This window comes from Plecotus auritus (genome assembly GCF_963455305.1).
Source record: "Plecotus auritus genome assembly, chromosome: 4".
Classification (NCBI taxonomy): domain Eukaryota; kingdom Metazoa; phylum Chordata; class Mammalia; order Chiroptera; family Vespertilionidae; genus Plecotus; species Plecotus auritus.
In genome coordinates, this window is record NC_137775.1 from 44,917,460 (window position 1) to 44,936,529 (window position 19,070).

The window sequence follows — 19,070 nt, forward strand, 5'->3', positions numbered from 1 at the left end:
AATTTTTATTTTTCTGGTTACTTTGGATTAATTTTTTCTCTCCCTTTATTCGTTTCAAAACATTTCAGGATACATTATTAGTTTGAGAAGTTTCTTATTCTTTAAATGTGCATTCAGTTATATAAATTTTCATACTGCTTTCACTGTATCCCACAATTTTTGACTATTTGTATTTCCATTTTTATTTAATTCAAATATATATTTTTAAAGTTTGACCCAGGTGTCATTTCAAAGTATTTTGTTTAATCTTCATATATTTTAGGATTTTCCAGATATCTTTCCATTATTATCAAATTCCTTTGTCTTTTAATGCCATAGTGACCTGAGAGTATAATTTGTATAACTTCTATTCTAAAATTTGGTAATTTTTTAGCTAAAAATGTGGTCCGTCTTGGTAAATGTTCCATGTGAGCTTAGGCAAAGTAGTCTATAGAATTCTATAGTTGTTAGACAGCATAGTCAATTATTTCCTGTTGATTGATGGTTTTGTTTATTTCAATTATGTCATTAATGATTTTCTGCCTGCTGGATCTGTCCATTTCTGATAGAGTAGTGTTGAAATCTACAACAGCAAATGTATCTATTTATCCTTGCATTTCTGTTTTGCCTCAACATTTTGATTTCAGTTTTTAGGCACATACATTTTAAAGATTATTATGTCTTCTTGCTGAATTGATTGCTTTGGCATTAAATAATAAAGCTTTTTATTCCTGATAACTTTCCTTATTCTGAAATCTGCTCTTTCTGAAATGAATATAGCTACTCCTGCTTTCTTTTGATTAGTATTAATGTGGTATATTTGTCTCTATCTATTTGATTGTTTTTACATTTCATTTTTAAGTACAGTTTCTATTTTACTTTATATGTCTCTATATTTAAAGTGAGTTTCTTATAGGCAACATAGAGATGTGTCTTGTTTTCCAATTCAGTCTAACAATCTCTGGTTTTTACCTGGTGCACTTACCAGTGACATTTAAAGAAATTATTGCTATAGTTGAATTAATATCTACCATATTTGTTACTGCTTTCTATTTGTTGCCCCCCCTTTTTTGTTAATGCTTATCCAAGGATATTTTTCCCATTGATTTTTAGAGAGAGTGAATGAGTGGGAAAGATAGAGAGAGAGAGGAACACTGATGTGAGAGAGACATTTGTGCCCTTGATCAGAAATTGAACCAGCAACCCTTCAGTGCATAGGCCTATCCAAGCATGCCAAACTCCTACTTGGTATTCTGTGAGGTTCCTAGATCTAACATGGGTTTGGGAGAAGTTCTTTTTCATTACTATTTCCAATATTTCTTCTTTTCTCTTCTCCCTTACACATATGTTACACCTTTTGTAGTTGTCCCCGAATTCTTGAACATTATCTTCTATTTTTCTTCATCTTTGTTTCTTTGTTTTCCAGTTGGGGAATTTCTGTTGAGATACCCTCAGGCTCAGAGGGGCTCTTCTCAGCTGCCGGAGCCAGCAGGAGCACTTCTTGGCTCGGCTGGTCTGAGTTGTTCTGAGTCCACATATTCTTCTCAATACTTTCCGACTCTGCCTGGCTGGTGAACATGGTAGCTATATCTGAGCTCTCTGTGAGCTTATCCTTACATCGGAGCAGTATCGGCTCTCAGCTCCGTCTAAGCTCTCCTCTTCCCGCACCCACAGGAACTATGTTCTCTGTGTTCCCTGCCTCTCTCCCTCAGCTCTCTAGCCTCTGCTCTGCACCTCTCTCTGTTCTGCCTCGCCGACTCCTGGTCAGGAACCTGCTATATTACTCCAGAGACAAAGAAGGCCAGTTGCCAACAGTGACAGCAATCATTTGGGTTACAGAAGGGAAGAGTGTGTCCTTGCACCCTCTTGTGGTATCTTGGTCTGATTAGGATTCCCAGGCTCAGAGTCCTTGGACATCCCAATTAGGCTCATGCTCAGAGCAGCCTTTGGCCATTCTGGTGTATTGATAACAAGGCCTCTGTGCTCCCATGCCCTTGACTCTCCTCAGACCTGGCATGGTTCCCACATCAGCCATTCCAGTTCCATAATGAGACCCTTAAAGGTATTCTTCATTTCTGTTAGTGTTTCATCCCTAGCATTTCTTTTTGGTTCTTTCTTTGAATTTCCATCTCTCTGTTTACAGTACCCATCTGTTTTTTCATGCTGTCTATTTTATTCTTTAAAGCCCTTAGCATATTAATTTGGTTGTTTTAAATTTCTTGTCTGATAATTTCAATATCCTTGCTATATCTGAGTTTGATTCTGATTGCTTGCTCTGTCCCTTTCATATGTTTAATATGTGTGTGTGTGTGTGTGTGTGTGTGTGTGTGAAAGTTATGAAAGCTATGAAAACTTGAATCAACTGTAGAGGAAAAGAACAAAATTTATTAGTATTCTAAAGACATATCTTTTGAAATGCAGTACCTTTAGATTTGTCCACAATGGTGATTAAAAAAGAGAGTCATGATAATGTCTGGGTAAAATATATCATTATTCTATAAATCCTCTCAAACTCTTGCCACCTGATAAAAGTCTTAGGAGATATTGTAGTTTATACTGCCCTTGACAATAACAATAAACTTAGAAATTTCAGTCTAGCTTTTGAAATACAAACACAGGACTTTGCCTGTTTTGGGCCTACTAAGAACTATTTGTGACTAATTTGTGTATTTGCAAATTGTTCTTTATTAGCATAGATTTTATGAAAATCTAAAAAAGTTTAAAGCAAGTACATATAAATCAAGCTTTATCCAAGGAAAAATAAGGTATTTGTCATTATATGCTTTGCCTTTATTCACTTTGTGGAAGCCATAGAGGTCAGAAAAACTAATTAGTGTAAGGTTAGTTCAGTTTTCCACATGCTGGCTTTTCATTAATCTCTTCTAAGTACTCCATAAACACGAAGATTACTCAATCAAAAGTGCAAAAAGATTTTTTGCTTTTTTTCTTAAATTCCAGCAGTCTGCAACTCTGAGATTAAGGGATGTGATTGCATTTCAGTTATTCTATGCTTCAATTAACAACAAAAGCAACAAATGTATACTAGAATGTTAAAGTTTGCATTTCATTCATGTTAATTTTACTGAAGAAGAAAACAGCTAAAGCTAGAAAATTAGCTTTTAAGTCCCATAAGAGAATTAGAATCAGAATTGTTACATTATATTGCTACACTATATTCCTATCATTGGAATAATACTATTTAATAACTTCTTAAAGCGGAATGGTTAAGGCTTTGAAGTCTGTGAGGCAGTTTCTATGAAGCAGGTATTCCGCTACATTTCAGAGTATGAAAGAAGATGTTGCACATTTTAAAACCCATTTCTGTAAAATTTCGAGTTCAGATAATTAGAAATTTAGAAATGGCATTCTTTAAAGTAATGAAGAGTGGAGGCAAAAAAATAGGAAGTTTTGTAATTAGTCTATTTTCCCTTTTCCTCATGATGAACTTTAAACAAAGCCATGCACAATGGTGTCAACCTCTGTGGAATCTTCTCTGGGTATAGAAACTAGTTTTAGAATAATTTCTTACATATTTTTTTAAAAAATTGCCTACATTTAATCGGACTTAATTATTTGTACAACATTTTTTTTCTTGGAATACATATAGTGTATGCATATGTGTATAAGAAAAAATGCAGTAAACCACTAATGTGATCCAAATACAAGGCTTCCTGTTTTATTGTCATTTTTGAACAACTGAATTGCCTTTACGGAATAGGTGGTATTCACTGAAAAGGCAGTATTCACTTGAGTCAGTGAAACCCTGATTTTAACTGTAAATTCTACTATGGCTAATATAGGCCTCCTGAGAATCCTGAGAATAGGCTCAGATGTCCCACCAAGGTGCATGTCGGAGAAACCTTCCCATCAGCTACTTCCCCTTCTCAGATGTGTGAACTTAGAATCATGCTGACTTAAATGACCAAGGAAATATAAAAAATAAAGGACATTGGCCATCATTTAGGTCTAAAAGAAAATACAAATAAGGTCAGAAACTCCAGGAGGAGCACTGCTAAAATATTTTGTCACACTTACTACCATTGTAATTGGGTCTGGGATGGGAGAGTAGCCGCTGCAGCCTATAGTGGCCCTCAGCTGGTGTCTACCCAGCAGCACAGGCCTCCAGACTTACTTCCTCTGACCTATGCAACATAATGATGATTCTTCTTTATGGATTTGACAAAACCAGGACAATTACAATCTGAATCTATTATTTCCTTAAAAGAGGAGACAGATTGTGTTAAACCAAAAAGGTACTTGCTACAATAGGGACACTGTACGCAGCAGCGTTTTGTTTGATTCAGCAGCTATCTGGATCTGGCCTGCACTGTTCTCTAACACGGCTGCACAAGTGTCATGGGAAGACAACCTGCATAAATTTGAAAACACAGAGGTGGTGGTCTAAACGTAAGTAGACATATTGGGTACACAGTCTTTAATCATCTCGATTGCATCAATTCCTTTCTTTTGGTCAATTCTTGGTATTTTGCAGAATTGGAGCAAATTATCACTCAAGATAGCCCTTAGCTACTTTTATTGTTCACGATATCATGAGATACATTTGCTTCTCCAATTATTACCAAATGAGTAGGTATGATAGGATTAGCAAATGACTCAAATTCAAATCAGAACCATGTTCTGGAATAGCTTATTAGTGCCTCCACATCAGTATGGAAGCAAAAAAAACAAAAAACAAAAAAAAAAACAACACAGTCACATCCAAATAACTAAAGGAGAACTATTCATCTCCTTTAATCTTTCTGGGATAGTTCCTCCTTGTCATACAGGAAACTTAGACATACAGTTCTGCAAGAGACTAATACATTTATTTTTCTAGTAGAGATTTATGATTGCTTCTACTACTTATATTAGTTTTTTATTGCATAATAAATTACCACAAACTTAGCCACTTAAAACAGCACAAATTATTATCTCACAAGGAGGACCCAAAGTGGACTAGCTGGATCTGTTCAAAGTCTCACCAGGCTGATATCAAAGTATTAACCAGTGAAGATTCATCTTAAAGCTTGATGAAGAAGTTGTCTGCTTCTTAGCTCCTTCAAATTGATGGATAAATTCAGGTGTGTGTGTGTGTGTGTGTGTGTGTGTGTGTGTGTGTGTGTGTGTGTGTGTGTGTGTTTGCAGTTACAGAAATTAAATTACTGTTTTCTTTCTGTCTGTAAGCTAAGGACTGCTCATACTTAGCTCCTTGGTTCCTTGCCATGTGTCCCCTCTATAGGCAGTTCACACATAAATATTTGTTTTCAAAGCCAGATAGAAACATGTATCTTCCTTCAAATATTTTTTAAAGGACTGTTTCCATTTCAATAATTCACTTGATTATGACAAACCTGCCCAGGACAATCTCCTTTTTTATTAACTTGAAGTCAACTGATTTGGGATAATAATTAAATCTGCAAACCCCTTCATTGTTATAATTAAATATAACCTGCTGAAACCGGTTTGGCTCAGTGGATAGAGCGTCGGCCTGAGGACTGAAGGGTCCCGGGTTCGATTCCGGTCAAGGGCATGTACCTTGGTTGTGGGCACATCCCCAGTGGGGGGTGTGCAGGAGGCAGCTGGTCGATGTTTCTCTCTCATCGATGTTTCTAGCTCTCTATCCCTCTCCCTTCCTTTCTGTAAAAAAATCAATAAAATATATTTAAAAATAAAATAAAATATAACCTAATCATGGGCATGAATTATGTCATATTCAGTCTCACCCATATTCAAGGGGACTTGTAAAACAGGTGGTACTGATCTTGGGTCCACTCTCCCCAAAACAAAGGTAACTAACTTCTGAGTATAAATGATACCATAGTATATGACTTTACCAACTTAGGACATTCAGTTTCATCAGAGATCACTTCCCTTAAATTTATTTCTAATGTTCCCTCTTACATATATAAATCTACTAATTGTTGGTGTGAAAGAATTTCAATCTAAAATGTGACTGGTGGATATAAAATGGAAAAATCTCACACATATACTCCCAAAAAAACAAAACTTAAGGACAAAGAAACTGATTTCCTGTTAATGCCTAATTTTCAAAAAACTGGTAATATTAGCATTTTCTTAAATGATAAGGACTGGTCATAATAACCTTGGGAAGTTTTGCTTATGGTTTCCAGAGACATGAACAAGAAACAATCCAGGTTGGGTTGGTCTTCCAGAATAGGCTGAATTAAGCTTTGCTTATATGACTGGACTGGCTTTGTCTGCTTGGGGAATTTTCAAAACTGGCCTCTGTTTTTTTGTGTGTGTGTTTTTTTTAATTTTAACAGACTCTAAAGTCTCCCCTCTTTACATTCCCTCCTGCTAAATATAGCATACCTCAAACCATCAATAAATTCACCTTTCACCTGAAGTTTATTAAAGTTTCTTCTGAATTGCAATTCCTCTGCTATTCCTGAATAAACTCATCTTCTTAACAATTTTGAACTTTCCTCAGTTTACCACTTTGTTTAGGTTGGCATTGGTCATAACCCATAGCCATCAATGTTTAGGGTAATAAAGGTTTAGAAGCCCCATGCATGTTCAAACTCTGCATACACTGCTGCCTATATCCCCAAGGATGTGATACATCAGTGAAGTTATGTAACAGATGCCTCCGAGTATTACTGGCCTTGGTCACTCAAGTAGCAATGATGTGCTACTGTCATTAGAACAAAATTACTCACTAACGCAGTGATCCTTAGACAAGCTAGGTCCACATAGTATGCCTCTTGGGCCTCACCAGACACTTGGGAAAATCCAACAGAAATGCCTGAACATGTGCACCTGAAACTGGTCAAATTTTAACGAGAGTCACCCCAATAAATTCAATAAAAATGAAGGGGAAAAAAGAAAGAAAGAAAGAAATGCCTGAACCTACATTAGGAACATGGTTTAAGTTCTGGGCCCCTCGCAGAGCAGAAGGCACTCATGTCCTTTAGTATCTCTGATTCTTGACTTTCATCCCTTTCACAATGTAAATGTACACCCTGACTGCAAGGACATAGGTTTATAACAACTAAAATTAAGCTATTTCCTTTTCTTGAAAGAGAATAACAAAACACAATTTATCTCAAAGACAATCTTTACCATTATAAGCCTGTGATCAAAATCAATATAGTCAAGGTTTTCTGGATGATAATGCTAAATAGTTTTGATTTTTATGAAAGGCTACATCAGTCAACATTTTTGTTCTTCTACATATTTTCCTGAATTTAGAAGCTTTTTTCCTTGTCACCATTACATGCTTTCCTTTATTATACTGTCTAAAGTAGCAGATGTGATACAAATATAATTCCAGGCTGATTGTCTGAGGGGTAAAATTTGATTTTAAAAGGACTTTGGAAGCTTTCGGACTCACCATATACATAACATTATATTTTCATTTATACTGTCATATAGAGCACACTTTTCTGGGCACTGTTCTAAAAGATTAATAAGTATGATTTAATTTAATGATATTTAGTACTCAGAATTTTGGAAGGGGAAAGATATTCTTATTAACTTGTTCTTAACAGATGCAGAACGGAAACACATGCAGATTAAGTTCCTTAGTAAGCCATACAGTTAGCTTTTTTTTAGGGTTGGGGTGTATGATCCTGGTCACTGCTTTCTGGTGCTTCTTTGGTCCCTGAGAGAATTAATGACAAACCAGGAGCACTGTAGTTAGCCACTAATGAATATGAATGCAAGACTCCTGAGGAAGAATACTAAAAAAGAGTGAAGGTAAGACATACAAATTCTACAGGAACAGGGGGAGAAGCAAAAGCAAAATCCCCCATTTCATCATTTTTTGAGAGGGAGGATCTTTTTATGTCCCAGAACCTCTTATGAATCTTGCAAAGTTTCGTTTTTTGCTGCAAAATAGTTTTGTGTTGTTGTTTTTTTTTACAGCCTCTGAGTAAATTCAGTGATGAAGATCAGCTCATATATTTATTTATTTATGTGTTCACGATTCATTAGTTACTTTGATCAGAAAAATCCTTTGCTGTGATGCCACACATTGCCTTCCAAGAGATAAGTTGATTTATTTTGACAAGACAATGTTAATCTCATATTTTATAAAATTTGTATTCTACTCATGTTTTTGTTATTATTTATTTACTTATTTATTTACTATAGACATGTGTAGTATATATTAAAAAATAGTCCCTTGTATGCCTATGTTATAGTTCTCTTTTTGTAGGACAATAGTGATTATGACTTCCTGATCAACAATTGCAATTCAAGGAAACAGACTGTCCATAGGATTTTTATTCTAATCTAGACTCATTTTCTTAACCACTTGTGAACAAACTAACTCATAGTCAGAAATCATGGTAGAATGATAGCAGAGAGAATCAATAGGAAGTTGCAGAATACTTGAGAAATTTGTTTCCTGGTGTCCTTTGGCAGGATTCAAATGCAGAAATTTAATAGGACACAAGGAAATGAGTCTAGAATACTTAATTACTGCTTTATAAAGTAATAAAGTTATAATTACATTTTATTCAGTATTTCTTACTGGTGATAGTAACAAGAATAAAAATATAATCCAGGATAAAGCCTGAATAATTAGAAATTCCAGTTACTCCTGATTTACTCTGCTTCTCATTAGGATACCACACAACTCAATAGTGAAGGATGCCTATTGTCTTCTCAGTTTATACATCATCATCAGAAATTTCTTAATCTACCAGTTATTATTCAGATTTGAAGATGGGGAAGTAAGAATTCACCTCTGTGTCATCCTGAAATTGCAAAAGCATTATAAATAAAAAATAATTCTGAAAGCTAAGGTAACCTGAAAAGCACATGGAGCATGGTATAAAGAGGTTCTGTCTTCTTGTTGAGAAATATTTTGCATAATGCAATGCCACCACACCTCTGCCAGCGATTTGCAAATAATGGTTGAACTGTAGTGCCAGCCTGAATGATTAAAGCTGAGTAATATCAACACAACACCTCTGCTTTAAAGATAAATTACACTTTGTAGGCACACAGACAGAGGGACAGAACACTATTGTTCCACAGTTGATCTTTTCAAAGGGTTCTCACATTTATTATATAAGTTGCTTTTTAAAGTGCATCTATATATACTGAGTGGCCAGATTATTATGATCTCTGAATGCATAATAATCTGGCCACTCAGTGTATGTGTGTGTGTGTGTGTGTGTGTGTGTGTGTATGTATATGTGTGTGTATGTATATAAATATATATATATATATATATATATATATATATATATATATATATATGAGGCCCGGTGCATGAATTTGTGCATGGGTGGGATCTGGACAGCCTGGCCATGAGGAGGGGACATGGGCAGTTGGCCAGCCTGCCTGCTGGTCGAACTCCTGGTTGAGGGGACAATTTGCATATTAGCCTTTTATTATATAGGATATAGGATATACACTGAGTGGTCAGATTATTATGCATTCAGAGATCATAATAATCTGGCCACTCAGTGTATATAACTAGAGGCCCAGTGCATGAAATTCATGCAGGGGGGCAGGGGCTGTTTCTCAGCCCAGCCTGCACCCTCTCCAATCTGGGACCCCTTGGAGGATGTCCAACTACTGACAGTCAGACATCCCTCTCGCAATCCAGGACCACTGACTCCTAACCACTCACCTGCCTGCCTGCCTAATGCCCCTAACAGCCCTCCCCTGCTGGCCCAGTCACCCCCAATGGCCCTCCCCTGCAGGCTTGGTTGCCCCCAACTGCCCTCCCCTTATAAAGGGCAGAAAAGCCAATTTCGTAAGAAAGAAGAGAAGACACTTTAGACTGTGATATTCAGATGATTTGAGACATCTAAAAATAGATGGAAGTGTTTCTTAATCAGGGGCCAGAATTTTTGAAAAAATAAAATGAAGAAAGAAACAGAATGAAAAAGTAGAAGAAAAAAATTGAATGGAGAGAGGGAGGGAGGGAAAAATAAAGTAGCAAAACACTCTGAGAAAGAGGGAGGGAGGACAGGAGAGACAGTGAAAGAAATGAAGAACAAAAAAAAAACCTGCAGATGTTGTGGACATTACAATACTAGTAACTGCTTTTGACTCTAAAAGTCTAGAGAGAGCTGTAGACACATCTTTATGCTTTGAGTGATTAATCAATGAAAGTCTAATTGGACTCCCCAGTTGATGAAGCTTAAAACTATAAATCATACTTCAATTTCTTTTTTTTAGTTCAGGCAATAAGATACCAATAGTGGAGAAAACTATTATATTTTGAATGTTTAAAGGACTGATTTTTTGGTTAAGTTACCTAGACCTCCTGCTTCTTTCTCTTCTGCTTCCTGAAGTCTGCTTTCAGCCATTTCACTGCTCATTAACACCTCCACCTCTGTTGGGAAGGTGATAAGGAGGGAGATTAAAACCAATATCCTTTTGTGTCTTGGGTAAAAGAAAAACAGAATAAGAGTTATTAGCTGAAAATTAAATTTGGAGAATAAATATGAAGTTGAATTATCCCGACTTGTTCTTTCTCTATTTCTATAAGCAACCAAGAAATTCTTGTGTTGATGTTTTATTCAGTTTCTACTTATTTTCTTCCAAAAGCAATCATTTTAGTAGAGGGACTGAGCATGGATTAACAGTTACACCAACCTAGATTGCATTCACTGCCTTACTGACATCAAGTACATAATTTGTGTGTGAGTGTGTATGCATTTTCTTCTCTTTAGTGAAGGAACTCACAATGACCCACAGTTTATATTCCTGAAGCATATCTTCCTTTTCTGGGTAGAATTACTTTTTTCCCGTTTTTAATACATGTATAAATAAAATAATCCAAAGTATTTTAGAAAAGAGTAAGTCACTTTGGAGATACTTCCGGGATTATTTTCTTCCTTAGTATATAGTAAATCTGCTTCTGTCAGGTCCTTCCATTTGGGGTTTTTCTTTTTTTTTGGAAGGTGAGGGGGGAATGGAATGGAAGTTGATTGTGAAGAGATACACTCCAACTATCTCTTCTTGTTTATTAAGTAAATATTAAATTAGAATAATATTAAGTTATTATTCTGGATGAAGAGCATAATGGCGCTTTTGTGTGTGTGTGTGTGTTTCCTTCTGCTTGTTTTTTGTTTTTATGTTTAGAAGTTTAATATCTTAATTTAGGTGATTTGATCATGTGGGAGAAAAAATGAGAGAGTTAATTTTAGGGTAGGAGATGTTGTGTCTGGTTATGGCCCAGCACCCTCAGGAGGTGCTGTATTCTGGGGAGCAATTTAAAACAAAAGATTCTGGATATCTTTAGAATCCTTCATTTGAGTGTAACTTTCTGGAGTAAGTAGCTCAGCCCAGTTCTGAAAATACACTGAATGAAGGCTCTACATATTCTAGCAAAACAGATCCTAATAGATCTAGCAATTTTGCCCAGAATTTTATGATTTTTCAAGACACAGTGTGGATAGTACCAAACATTTCTTTGTCATATTAAGCAGAGGTAATGTGGGCAACATTTGGAAGAATAACAGAAAAACAGGTAACATTTGGGTAAATAATTTTCCCATTTTATTATGTCATCACACTATACATGTGCATGCATGTATATACACATACATCTACATATAAGTTTATTTTGAATCTTACTATTTTTTTAAAAAAAAGGTTTTCCCCTATGGCAAATCATTAAACAGTACACATACGATATAACTCATTTTTATTCCATTTTATTATAATAAATATATAAATAGTTTTTATATTCCCCCATGTCATTATGAAGTTCTTGCTTTAAATTTAAACATCAACCCAAATTTCCCCAAATATTATGTGATAGATTATATTTTTTTTCTTGTAGATCATGAGCTCAATCACCTAATCATAATTTTATAGTGAAATTGAAAGTTATTTTTATATCTAGTTTCAAAGGTCATCATAAATTTTATTAGTGTTTAAGAAAAGTTAGCCTAATTAAATTGTATTAACTATATTATTAAAAACTAGAGGCCTGATGCATGAAAATTCATGCACTGGAGTGGGGGTCCCTCAGCCTGGCCTGCTTCCTCTCACAGTCCAGGAGCCCTCAGGGGGCAGGGGGCTACCTGGCGATCAGGGGAAGGTGACAACTTCATCACACCACTGCTGTTGCCACTGCCGGCAGCACAAGCTGACCAGCCCTGGTTACCTGAGCCTCGGGCAGTCCTGGGTGGCTGGGCAGCTGCCATTTGAGGCTTGCCTGTGCCTCGAGCCAGCCCTGGGCAGCTGAGGAGCTGAGGGGACTGGGGGCTCTGGGGGCAGGCATACGGCAAGGCAGGGCTGAGGGGACTGGGCACTGCCATCTTGTGGCTGTTGGCACTGCCATCTTTGAGGGCATGGCAGTCAATTATCATATTCCCTCCTTATTGGCTGTGGGCACTGACATCTTTGAGGGCGGGGCAGTCAATTAGCATATTCCCTTCTTATTGACTGTGGGCGCCACCATCTTTTCAGTGGTGTGAGGGTCAATTAGCATATTCCCTCTTTATTAGATAGGATAATATGCAGTATTTCAGGTTTTTTTTTTCTTAAATCTTAATTAAGAGGAAATATAAACCTGGATTCATGGGAAATATAAAAATATCTTTTTAAAATATATTTTTATTGATTTCAGAGAGGAAGGAAGAGGAAGGGAGAGATAGAAACATCAATGATGAGAGAGAATCATTGATCGGTTGCCTCCTGCATACCCTCTAACAGGGATCAAGCCTGCAACCCAGGTATGTGCCCTTGACCAGAATCGAACTTGGGACCTCTCAGTCCATAGGCCGACACTCTATCCACTGAGCCAAACCAGCTAGAGCTAAAATATCTTTTTCTCCTTGTATGTCCACTCTTTATAAAATTTTGTCATAATAGAGACATGCTCTATATTAATTTCTATTTAAAAAATAGACCTGTCATTATAATATGCCAGGATGATTGACATGCATTATGCTCAATATTGAGAAAGGAAGTGTTATTCCAATAAGACAAATTATTCAGTATATTCTGACCTTGCAGAATATACTAATAATAGTTTTCTCTTCCAAAATGTTTCCACATGTGACAATTCTTATTTCCTGTGGCATTTTAAGAAAAGCTGTCCAATCAGGCATAAATATATCAGTCTACCTATAAAAGTTCACTACCCAAATGGCAATTCCATTTTCAATTTCCCTTGGTAAATAGATTTTGAATATTTGAAGAAGTGTTTTTCAAAAGTCTAGAAGATGAAAACGTCATTCTTGTCAGAGCTCCTTTTACTCTGGTGAACACCAAGGTGTCATTTGGAAAGTTCCCCTGATGTTGCAGTAGCCTCCAAGTACATTAACAAGCAAATTATCCCAGAGACAGGATCACAAACACATAGCTTCTAACATTGCTTTACAACACAGCAAGCAACAAAGGGCTAGTTAAAGTGTTGATTAATACTTAGGACAGGGTGAAAGTGGGTAGAAAGAACACTACCTTAATCCTGTAATAACCAATGCTCTTATATTCCCTCCCTCCTGCTTTGCTTCCTTCCAACCCTCCTTCCTTCTCCACCTGTCCCTTCTCTTCTCTCTCTCTCCACATCAGATACCTCCTCTGATGACAGGTACAAACCCAAAGTTATGAATGAACAAGGGGGTTCAGCAGACAGAAGACGCACAGAACAAACACATACTCACTCTGAGTGATTCAGATCAGCTAACTATTCCTTGCCACTGTTCATCCTCAGATAGCCAGATGAACAGTCATGTTCTTTTATTTGTTTCTGTGGATTAACAGGTATGGGGGCAGAGTAAGATCATACCAGTTGTCACCAGTGGATGGGGAGATGAGAAATTTAGGGATGATATAGCTACCAATCTGAAGGTAACATGATCTGTACCTTATGATGTGTTTTTTCCATCTCTTTCCATCTATATGTAAGATTCTTGTTTGCTCTATCATTTTAATCATATGTATTCCATTTATGCTACTTTTAATGAATCTTACAAGTTTCTGACTGACTCTCTATATTTCATATATCTTATGAATTCTGCCTATATATCACAAGCTATTAGGCCATTTAATATCTATAATTAGCATTTTAGGATATTATTATCACTTTTTATTTGTTTTGTTTTTGTTCTCTATAGCACAATTAAATATTTCCAAATAATACTACAAAAATTCACCTTAAAAATTGATTTTCAAGAATTATTCATTAATACCTTGCCAATTGAGTCAAATAGTCATTCACAACAAAAATGACTTTGTATCTGCAACAGCTAAGAAGCAATCTTACCTATATTGAGCAATATCATCTAACAGATCATTGAAATGGCATAATATAACTGCTGTTAAGTATTTTATTAACTGTGTTAAAAATGTGTGGAGTGCATGAAGTACCAGACTCTGTTTGTGCTGCTTTTTAAAAGTATATATATATTTTATTGACTTCAGAGAGGAAATGAGAGGGAGAGAGAGATAGAAACATCAATGAGCCTCTTGCATGGCCCACATCGGGGATCGAGCTTGCAACCTGGGCATGTGCCCTTGACCAGGAATCAAACCTGGGGCACTTCAGTCCGCAGGACACTCTATCCACTGAGCCAAACCTGCTGGGCTGTAGTGTTTTATGTTTTTTTTTTTGTTCTGTGTTAATAATTTGATGGAGGTGTATTTTAAGCTTCACTCAACTTTAATAATGACTTCCTCACTAGGCTAAATGAGTCTTTACACAATAGATTGATTTTCTACAAACTTCCTTAATGAAACACCAGAAAAAATATATGTTCCATTATTAAAGTTAAATATATATATATAAAGTTGTTAAGTTTGGCTTGATATTGCGAAGGAACTGCTTTAGCTGCAGTCATTTTGGCAGTTGACAAACTAAATTCTGGACTTATTACCATGACCCAAATTTTTCCCTACACTATTCTGCTCAGAATTCCTGACCTATGCCATGACTGATGTGATGATAATGGGCCATTTCCCTTGTGTTTCTTTTTTTTTTTTTTGCTTTGTTTTAATTTATCTTTATAGTTGAAAGTATTACAGATGTCTCCTTTTTTACCACCCCGTCCTCCACCCTCAAGGCCTTCATTGCACTATTGTCTGTGTCCATGGGATATGCATATCTATAATAATAAAAGTGTAATATGCAAATCAACCAAATGACCAAACAGCAGAACAATTGTCTGGATGACCTTCTGGACCACCATGCTATGACACACACTGGTGCCAGGTCAGCCAAGGCGGGTGCAATGTGATTGGTCGGGGGGCCCTGCCATCGCCCCACAATAGCCCTGCAGAGGGAGGCCCCAGCCACCAATTGGTGGGGCAATTGATGGGGGAGGGGCTCCACGATCGCCCCATAGAGGGAGGCCCAGGCCACTGGCCAGTGAGGCTGTGGCAGGTGTATGGGGCCAGCCAACGATGGCTCCGCAGCGGGAGGCCCAGGCCAGCTAAGTGATCTCACCAATGCCTTTTGCCTGCAGAGGGAGACAGCTGGTGGCAGGGGGTGGAGCCAGCTGCCGGCAGCCAGGGGAAGGAAATCTCTGAGAGGCCCTGATTGCCGGCCAGGCCTAGGGACCCTACCCGAGGGGTCCCAGATTGTGAGAGGGTATAGGCTGGGCTGAGGGACTCACCCCATGCACGAATTTCATGCACGAGGCCTCTAGTATGCATATAAGTTTTTTGGTTAATCTCTTTGCATCCTCACCCCGTTCCCTCTGAGGTTCCTTAGTCTGTTCAATGCTTTCATGTCTCTGGATCTATTTTGTTCATCAGTTTGTTTTGTTCCTTAGGTTCCATATATACTAGTAAGTGAGATCATGTGATGCTTGTCTTTCTCTGACTGGCTTATTTTACTTAGCATAGTACTCTCCAGGTCCCTTCATACCATCTCAAAAAGTAAAAGATCCTTCTTTTTTATTGCTGCATAGTATTCCACTGTGTAAATGTACCACAGTTTTTAATCCATACACCTACTGATAGGCACGTGGGCTGTTTCCAGACTGTAAATAACACTGCTATGAACATAGAAATGCATATATTCTTTCTGACTGTTGTTGCAGGCTTTTTATGACCCCCTGCTTTTTGAAGGAATTTTTTTAGATAACTTGTAATTGTGAATTCTCTCTTGGCCCCTTTGAGATGTAAATCTTTTATTTATTTATTTATTTATTTATTTATTTATTTATTTATTTATTTTAATTATCTTTATTGTTGAAAGTATTACAAATGTCCCCTTTGTTTTTTTCCCCATTGACCCCCTCCACCCTGCACCTGCCCCTCCCAGGCCTTTAACACACTATTGTCTGAGTCAATGGGTTATGCATATATGCATATACGTAGGTTCCCCAGTTACAATATAATCAGTGGTAGAATTCATCATTGATTCATAACAATATATTATGAATCAACAATTTATTTAATGTATATTCCATCATATTTAATGTAAGCTCTCAAAGGACTGAGACCAATCTGTTTTAACAAATTACCTTATAATTAATTTGCTCTTTCTGAACCATCCTCATCACCCTTTTCTCTCTTCCAGGGGCTTAGCAGGACTAGACTGACTTCCAGCTCTCCAAAACCCGTTCTCTGAACAATGCCATCTCCTGGGAAGGCTTCCCCTGGCCCTATGGGACCTTTAGTTTGACCCTCCGAGATACTAAATAGCAGACCGTTCTCTGAGGTCCGAGTTATTGTCCACAAGACCCAACCTGCCTGGCTCTGAGTTACCAGAGTAGCTGGGTGACACTTCAACGTTTTACGTCTCATTCCCAAATCTGTGTGGATTGCACTCTTGATCTCTAGGTTCTGAAAATCCCAATATTTTTTCCCATTTCTAAAGGCAATACCCATTTATTCATTTATTACCCCTACATTCATTCCTTCTCCTTTTGCCATTTAAACTCTTCAGTATCTGTTTAATCAACTTCTTACATGAAATTCTCTCTTTTGAAATAGCTCCTATAGTTTCTGTTTTCTAACTGAATTATCTCTGATACATCCGGTCGACCCTCCTTCATTTTTCATTCCCTTATCAATTGCCTCAGGAAAACACATTTTCAGAATTCTGTGGTTGGCTCAACTTTCTTCAATACATTTAATAATTCTGAAAGAACCAAGTTCATGTATAAAGTCTCTTTCTGCTTAGAAGAACTTCAGGAGTTTCTTCATCCTGAAAATAAACTCAGACTAATACAGAATTTGTCATTTTTACTTATATCTGTTTCTTTTCTGTTGGTAATAATGCAATTTTCTGGAATTATTTGCATAATAGTTTCTGTTATTTCAGGAATTTTTCTTTGCCCCTGACTTGGAATACTTAACTTCAACTGCAAACTATACTTACCCTAAGTCTTTTTTCTTCTTCTTTTACCTAGGTGAAAATTGCATAAAATTGACCATGTATTAAGTACTATAAAAGTGTTATTGCAATTTCAGGAAACAGTTATATAATTCTGCATAAGGGGCTTCAGATAAGACTTTATCTGAATACCTATAATAATAAAAGCATAATATGCAAATTAGACCGGATAGCCAAACGACCTTCCAGACGTCATTCCAGACATGTTTCAGGATGAAGCCGCTGTGGCGGGGGCCAAGGCAGAGGCGGTTAGGGTCAATCAGGCAGGCAGATGAGCAGTTAGGGGCTATCAGGCAGGCAGGCAGGCAGAGTGGTTAGGGGTGATCAGGCAGACAGGCAGGGTAGTTAGGGGTGATCAGGCAGGCAGGCAGGCGAGTGGTTAGGAGCCAGCAGTCCCAGATTGTGAGAGGGTGCAGGTTGGGCTGAGAGGACCCCCCCCCCCATCCCCCATGCATGAATTTTATGCACCGGGTCTCTAGTAGTAAAATAATACACCAGAGGGGTGTGTTGGAATTATCAGGGTTAAGGGAATAGAAATGTGAAGGCTGAGATAAAGGCATGTGCAAACTGTATTGGACCAATCATTTTTAATTGAATTTGTTGGGGTGACATTGTTTCACACAACCATACAGATTTTAAGTGTCAATTCAGTAAAACATGATCTGCACACTGCATCATACACCCATTGTCCCAAGAAAAGTCTGTTTCCATTCCCATCCCCCTCACCTTTGACCACTTCCACCAGTAATACCCCTTTCTCTTTACTCTCTATCACTACACTGTTGTCTCTCTCTCTCTCTCTCTCTCTCTCTCTCTGTATGTGTGTGTGTTGGCTAATCCCTTTACATGCTTTCATCCAATCCCACTCCTCTGACATATATCCATGTTTCTGTACCTATTTTGTGTATCAGTTTATTTTACTCATTAGATTCCACATAAAAGGGAGATCATACTTATGTGTCCTTCTCTGACTGGATTATTGTAGCCACTGAGAAAACAATATGGAGTTTCCTCAAAATATAAAATAAAGATGGAACTGCCTTATGACCCAGCAATCCCAATTCTGGGAATATATCTTAAGATCCCAAAACACAAATTTAAAAGAAGATATGCACCCTTGTGTTTATTGCAGTATTATTTGCAATAGCCAAAATCTGGAAATAGTCCAAGTGCCCATTAGTAGATGAGTGGATAAAAAAGCTGTGCTACATTTACACAATGGAATACTACACAGCAGTAAAAATGAAAGAAATCTTACCTTTTGTGGCAGCATGGATGGACCTGGAAATTATTTTGCTAAGAGAAATATGCCAGTCAGAGAATGAATCAATCCTTGTTTACTTATATAGGTTTGAATGAGCCTTATATCAATAACCCACGAATTCAGCATTTAAACTGATTGGATCAGATTTGCTTATGATTTTACTCTGATACTGATCTCTAATTGTACTCCCAAATGTGATTTAATCCTTTTGCTTAAGGCTTTACATTATGTCCTTATTCTAGAACGAGATATATAAAAATATTTTATAATCTTCTTCATATATTTGATCTCTTTAACTTAATCTCATTATCCACCTCTTCCACCAAACATGGCATTAATTCTATGCCCAGATGTTGTGATTGGTTCACTATAGCTCCTATAAAATCTCTCAGGTGCTAACTCCATTCAAGTGAGTTTCCATGGTATGACAATGATTTCATGATTCATATATCTGCCCAAATCTCTAATTTCCTGTATAATTTACATTCTCATCCATAGCTTCTCTTGTAAGACCTCCATGACTCTGTGCTGCCAAACTCCCTT

At 37.2% G+C, this 19,070-nt stretch overlaps 1 pseudogene across 1 annotated transcript in view; it reads right to left on the bottom strand.

Moving 5' to 3' along the window:
* The window catches only part of LOC308246165 (ferritin light chain-like), a 1,002,102-nt pseudogene that overhangs the window by 936,001 nt on the left and 47,031 nt on the right, over positions 1 to 19,070 (bottom strand). The gene's annotated exons all lie outside the window — the stretch shown is intronic.